At 43.5% G+C, this 7,219-nt stretch overlaps 1 protein-coding gene across 1 annotated transcript in view; it reads left to right on the plus strand.

Annotated features, from left to right (window-relative positions):
• The first annotated feature begins 228 nt into the window (after window positions 1-228).
• The window catches only part of NUDT2 (nudix hydrolase 2), a 13,825-nt gene continuing 6,834 nt past the window's right edge, over window positions 229-7,219 (plus strand). Inside the window, exon 1 of the mRNA XM_046663696.1 lies at window positions 229-384. The gene's annotated coding sequence lies outside the window, so the exon portion shown is untranslated. The remainder of the gene's footprint in view (window positions 385-7,219) is intronic.

Consider the following 7,219-nt stretch of genomic DNA (forward strand, 5'->3'; position numbering starts at 1 on the left):
GCGGCGGCCAGGCCGCATCCCCATGGCAACGCCGCCAAGCGCCGGTTCGAACGCCCGCGCCGACGCCCGCGCGCCGCCAGCGCCGCACCGTCCACCAATGGGCACCCAGGGAACCCGTTGACGTAAGCCGCCGTCTCCTCTAGAAGACCAATCAGGGACCCGAGGAAATAGTGGGCGTAACGCTCAATTTTCGTCTTTCAACCAATCGTTCCTCTCGAGGGGAGCTCTCGCGGCGTTCTAAGTGAGAGTAAAGGCATCTTCGAGGCGGGTCGAGGCTTCCTCTGCCTCATGCTGTTGGTCCCCCGAAGCTCAGCCGAACTCTGCGGATTGGTTGACGTTCTTCCGGTCTCCATCCAAGGCCCGCCTGCTGCCTCCTCGCTGCAGGTGAGTAGTAGCCTTAGGGTCCCTCTGTATGCGGCCCGTGAGTCTGGGCAGGCCAGGCCCCGGACGCTTGCAGGACTCAGTTTTCCCTTGTGCACAGGGAGGAGGTGGGGGTTCAGTGGCCCTGTGAGCCTTGCTTGCCCCCGTGCAAGTGGTGATAGGGTGGTCGTCTGGTGGAATCCCAGAGTGCCGGGTTTGGGGCCCCGTGGCCCGAGCTCCGTACCTTCCCCTCCCTGGGCCTCAGTTTGTTTACACTTTGTTGAAACCTTGTAAACCCTGCTTGCTTTCCTAAAGAGATTTTATATTTTCTAGTTGCTTCATTTGTTGAATGGTTAATATCGTGGCAATTACAGCAGAAATAAAAGTCACACAAGAGTCCCGCTACCTGAAGACGTAACTTCCTTTTTCTTTGTTTTGATCTGGTTTGGGCCCTATGTATTCGTTACATCTCTTAAGGTTAAAAAAAAATATATATATATATATATATATCAGCTTAAACCGAATGCAATCGAATAGCCAAATGTAAAACGCTAATAGAGAATGAGGATTAAGAGCAACAATACTGGGACTCTGGCAGACCTGCTTTTGCGTCCCTACCCGGACGCATCTCTGACCCATAGTTTCCTTTTTCCTCTTCTGAAAAATGGCGGTAATGCCTCAGGGGGTGGTTGTGAAGATTAAGTGAAATAATGAAAGTAAAGCTCTTGGCACACTGTCTGGCAAGCAGTAACTCCTCAAAAACATGGTAGCAATTATGTTCATAATAGAAACAAGCAAATATTACTAGCCAAAGGGGCCAGTAGACTTACTGTAATTGAGTACCCAATTTAGCTTAAAGCTTGTCAGTTAAAGAAATAACTAATAGTTAAGGAAACAATCTATTCTTCAAAAGAGTGAAATTTTTTTCCTGGTACCTATATTGAAAGGAATTTATCGGCCGGTCCAGTGGTCTAGGGGTTAAGCTCACACGCTCTGCTTCTTTGGCTGGGGGTTTGGTGGACCGACTTACGCACGGCTTATTGAGCCATGCTCGGCTGGCATCCCACATATAAAGTAGAGGAAGATGGGCACGGATGTTAGCTCAGGGCTAATCTTCCTCACACACACAAAAGGAATTTATCTTGTGGGACCTTATATGTAAGGAATACACATGGTGCGACGAACAGTGTGTTCACTGCAGTTTTGCAGAAAATATGAAAAGCCTTTTTAAAAAATTTTTATTTTCCCTTGATTTTTAAAAATTTTATTGAGGTCATAATAGTTTATAACATTGTGAAATTTCAGTGGTACGTTTTTTTCTGTCAGTCACCATATAAATGTGCCCCTTTACCCCTTATGCCCACCCCCCCAACCCCCTTCCCCTCTGGTAACCACTAATCTATTCTGTTTGTCCATGTGTTAGTTTATCTTCCACATATCAGTGAAAGCACATGGTGTTTGTCTCTCTCTGTCTGGCTTATTGCGCTTAACATAAAGCCCCCAAGGTCCATCCATGTTGTTGCAAATGGGACGATTTTGTCTTTTTTTATGGCTGAGAGCATTCCATTGTATATAATACCACATCTTTATCTAATCGTCAGTCGATGGGCACTTGGGTTGCTTCCACGTCTTGGCTATTGTGAATAATGCTGCAGTGTACATAGGGGTGCATAAGTCTCTTTGGATTGTTGATTTCAAATTGTTTGGATAAATACCCAGTAGTGGAATACTGAGTCATATGGTATTTCTATCTTTAATTTTTTGGGAAATCTGTGTACTCTTTTCCATAGTGGCTGCACCAGTTTGCATTCCCACCAACAGTGTATGAGGGTTCCCTTTTGTCCACATCCTCTCCAACATTTGTTACTGTTTGTCTTGGTGATTATAGCCATTCTATTGGTTGTAACGTGGTATCTTAGTGTAGGGTTTTTTTTAAGATTTTATTTTTCCTTTTTCTCCCCAAAGGCCCCCAGTACATAGTTGTGTATTTTCAGTTGTGAGTCCTTCCAGTTGTGGCATGTGGGATGCTGCCTCAGCATGGCCTGACGAGGGGTGCCATGTCTGTGCCCAGGATTCAACCCGGCGAAACCCTGGGCCACTGAAGCGTAGCGTGCGAACTTAACCACTCAGCCACGGGGCTGGCACCCTTAGTGTAGTTTTGATTTGCATTTCCCTCATGACTAGTCATGTTGAAAATCTTTTCATATGCCTATTGACCATCTGTATATCTTTGGAAAAATGTCTGCTCAGATCCTCCATCCATTTTTTGATCAGGTTGTTTGTTTTTGTTTTGTTGAGCTGTGAGTTCTTTATATATTTTGGAGATTAACCCCTTGTTGGATATATGATTTGCAAGTATTTTCTCCCAGTTGGTGGGTTGTCTTTTCATTTTGTTTCTAGTTTCCTTTGCCTTGCAGAAGCTTTATTTTTTCTTTTGTTTCCCTTGCCCGAGTAGACATGGTATTTGAAAATACCAATGTCAAAAAGTGTACTGCCTATATTTTCTTCTAGGAGTTTTCACATCTTACCTTCAAATCTTTGATCCATTTTGAGTTAATTTTTGTGTATGGTAAAAGATAATGGTCTACTTTCATTCTTTTGCGTGTGGCTTGTCCAGTTTTCCCAACACCATTTATTGAAGAGATTTTCCTTTCTCCATTGTATGTTTTTAGCTCCTTTGTCTAAGATTAGCTGTCCACAGATGTGTGATTTTATTACTGGGCTTTCAATTCTGTTCGATTGGTGTGTATCTGTTTTTGTACCAATACCATGCTGTTTTGATTATTATAGGTTTGTAGTATATTTTGAAGTCAGGAATTGTGATGCATCCAGCTTTGTTCTTTTTTCTCAGGATTGCTTTAGATATTTGGGGTCTTCTCTTGCCCCATATGAATTTTAGGATTTTTTTTGTTCTATTTCCATGAAGAATGTCATTGGGATTCTGATTGGGATTGTGTTGAATCTGTAGATTGCTTTAGGTAGTATGGACATTTTAACTATATTTATTCGTCCAATCCATGTGCATGGAATATCTTTCCATTTCTTTATGTCATCATTGATTTCTTTCAATAATGTCTTATAGTTTTCATTGTATAGGTCTTTCACTCCCTTGGTTAAATTTATTCTTCGATATTTTATTATTTTTGATGGGATTGTATTCTTGAGTTCTTTTTCTGTTAATCCATTATTAGAGTATAGAAATGCAACTGATCTTTGTATGTTGATTTTGTACCCTGCAACTTTGCTGTAGTTGTTGATTATTGCTAATAGATCATGTCCATCTGCAAACAGCAAGAGTTTCACTTCTTCATTGCCAATTTGGATACCCTTTGTTTCTTTTTCTTGTCTAATTGCTCTGGCCAAAACTTCCAGTACTATGTTGAATAAGAGTGGCGAGAGTGGGCACCCTTGTCTTGTTCCTGGTCTCAGAAGGATGGCTTTCAGTTTTCCTCTGTTAAGTATGATGTTGGCTGTGGGTTTTTCATATATGGCCTTTATTATGTTGAGGTACTTTCCTTCTATACCCAATGAAAAGCCATTTCTTGATTCAATTATCAATAACGGCTAAGAGCATGACATTAAAACATAACTTAGAGGGGCCGGCCCCATGGCTGAGTGGTTACGTTCATGTGCTCTGCTTCAGCAGCCCAGAGTTTCACCGGTTCGAATCCTGGGTACAGACATGGCACTGCTCATCAGGCCATGCTGAGGAGGCATGCCACATGCCACAACTAGAAGGACCCACAACTAAAATATGTACTGGGGGGATTTGGGGAGAAAAAGCAAAAACAAAAAAAAGAAGATTGGCAACAGTTGTTAGCTCAGGTGCCAATCTTTAAAAAAAACCCAAAAACATAACTTAGAGAAGCTTTCTGATGACCTTTTATGATACAGGGATAAGAGTGACTCACATATATTCAGTACTTCCAATATGTCAGACCCTGTGTATACATTATTTTAAACTCTACAAAACCATGAAAAGTAGACGTTATCTTCATTTTGCAAATGAAGCTTGGAGAAGTTAAGTATTTTGCTCAAAGTAACACAGCTATTAAATTAGAGAGCTTGGTCCTTCTCACTGCAGAGCCGGCCAACCTTTTCTGTGTTGTGTCATGGTGTTTCTGACTGAGAGGATGAAAATGCCTGGCACACCAGATGCACAGGCAGACTTACCCAAATGGAGAGAGATCGGCTGCAGAGGCACCCACGGTGGGAGCAAAATCTTTCTCTAACGGGAAATTTCTGCCTTGGGAAATGAGGAGATGGAATGAGATGATCGCTGAGCTCTGGACCTATCTGTCCATTCACTTTGTGGGTAGTCTGTAGTACTTCAGATTCAGTTTGTCCCAAGCAGAAATCCTTAGCTTACGTTCTACTCCTTGCTCCACCTACTGCCCTCTGCCTAGTCACCCAAACCAAATCCACCCCTCCCTTCCTCTCCCTCTGTTTCTCTCTCTCTCTCTCCCTTGGACAGTGAAACATCAAAGAGAGTTCATTTTCTCTTTGAGATCTCTCTCAAATTCATCCCTTCCTTTCCTTTCTCACTGCCTCCGCCTTAATTTAACTCTCTATCACTTGTTATCTGGACTCTTGGCAACAGGCTTGTAACTGGTTGGTCTCCTTGCCTCCAATCTTTCCTTCTCATTCATTCTCTACCTTCCTCGCTGCCAGAATGTCTTTGTAAAATGTCAATCTGACCATATTACAGCCCTGCCTAAGACCTGTCAAAGGGTCTCATTGCCTGCAGACTATAAACTGTTTATCAATGGAATGTCATCTTGTGCTTGAGGGTCTTTCCCACACTCCTCCCTTTGCCTGGAGTGCCCCTGCCCCCACCTTTATTCTGCCTGGTAAACTCCTAGCCATCCTTCAAAATCCTTGCAAGATACTCCTTTGACCTAAAGATAATCACTCCTTCTTTGCTTCCTTTCTGTCTCACACACGCGTCTGTGATGCACAAAACACACTGGTAACTTGTCTGTTTAAATATCTTACACTTTCACTAGGCTGTGAACCCCTAGAAAGCAGGGTCATTGTAGTATTCAGCTTCATAGCTACTCTTCAGTCCTGTCTCACTGCCTGTCCCATGGGACACCCTCAACAGACATTAGATGAGTACATGAATCGCTTCAGGCTCTAACATGAGAATTCCTCAAGTTTGCTTTCCAGCATGTACAGCAGATGGCACTAACAGGCCACTTAACAGATCCCCTTCACTAGGGATGATTTTTGTCCCAACCTTGTCTGATTTTGGCCTCATCCTTGAAGTCAATATTCATGTCATTCAGGTGCAGTCTCCTGTTTCCTCCCTCAGCCAAATAGCAAAGATAGCAGGATGACTCAGCAGCTTGGTCTCTGAGAAGAGGGAGGCACACACCCAGACGAAGGTGCAGTTGAGGGAACATTTTCTTTGTCTCAATTTATTCATGGTAGTTGGGGCTTTTTTTCTTTCCTTTATTTATTTTTTTTATAAGAGGGCTTTATTCATGGATGGTGCCTCATTTCTTCCACTCCTTTGAAAGGGAAGAAGGGAGCTGGAGAGTCTGAGAAAAGACCATTATGATGTGGGAGGTGAGGGACAGCTGGGCAGTCAGAGCTGCTTGTGGGCAGGCAGCGCTGGCCTTCCTCCTTACGGTGGAGTGGCCTGGTGCATTTCCTGGATACCAGCACCTTCAGTTAGGTGTCTGTGTGCTCATCCAAGGCTGGCATCGCAGGGGTTCCTAACACTTGGTGCTGGGGAACCTCCAGGCTACTGGGTATGGTTTTGAACATGTGGCTGTAGGTTCCTACTTCCCAGAAAAAAAGCGGAGGAGGCATAGAAAGCCTCATCAGATAGGCAAAGTTTAGGGGCCTCTGGCTACACTTCACCCCTCCAGGGTCGCCTTTGGGCACCGGGACCTTCTTCTACACCCCCTCCAACTAAAACCTGTTCTGTGGAAAGGATTCCAGCCAGACATCTTAAAAATCTTCCTTGTGAAACTAGATCAAAGACTGGGAATTTTGGAACTTGGAGGTAATTTCATAGATCATTTGCGTGTTCTCTCATAGGACCACTTGGGCCCTAACCCCTACTCTTTCACAGTAGGCAGAGCTGTACTATATAAGGGAAAAAATACAGACTTTGCAGTTAGACTTACATGGATTCAAATCCTGCCATTCAGAGACCAGCTATGTCTTTGGGCAAGTATTTTAACCTCTTTGAATCTCAGTTTCCTCATCCTGAGCTGGAGATATTAATGCTTATCATGAAGAGTTGTCTTGAGCATTAGAAAAGATACATGTAAAGAACCTTGCATTGTGTAGCTGGCACAGTGTAGATGCTCAGTTGATAACATGGTAGCATGAAACTATTTCTGCTAAAGGGATTTTAGACTATGAGGAAGCCAGTTGGGGGAGGATTGGAGGACTCTATCTGTATCTAAAGGTATATTTCCGAGGGCTTTTGGGGTTGAGCTATGCTTGCAATAGCACTCTGATTAATTTGATGAAAACATGGGAACACAACACATCAGTATAGCTATTTATCTGTGAATTATTTTTTGGCACCTAGGTCCTGAACCTCCTAGGCTGTGAGCGAATTGTATATATAGAGAAAGCCAAGAGCACTTTTCCTTAGCTTCTGGAACCTTCTCATGACATTGAGGGTTTTTTGTTCAGGTTTTTTTAACCACCCAAGGCACTTTGCCACTTTTCTGAAGTGTGAATTGCCTGCTGTCAGCCTGGAGTTCTCACCTCCGCAATCCTGGCTGCAGGCATATTTGCATATTGGATGCTGCATTCTTTAACCCCGTGAGGTTTGAATCCACTTGGAGTCCGTGTGTGTGTGTGTGTGTGTGTGTGTGTGTGTGTGTGTGTGTGT

The sequence above is a fragment of the Equus quagga genome, chromosome 6, assembly GCF_021613505.1.
Source record: "Equus quagga isolate Etosha38 chromosome 6, UCLA_HA_Equagga_1.0, whole genome shotgun sequence".
NCBI classification, from domain to species: domain Eukaryota; kingdom Metazoa; phylum Chordata; class Mammalia; order Perissodactyla; family Equidae; genus Equus; species Equus quagga.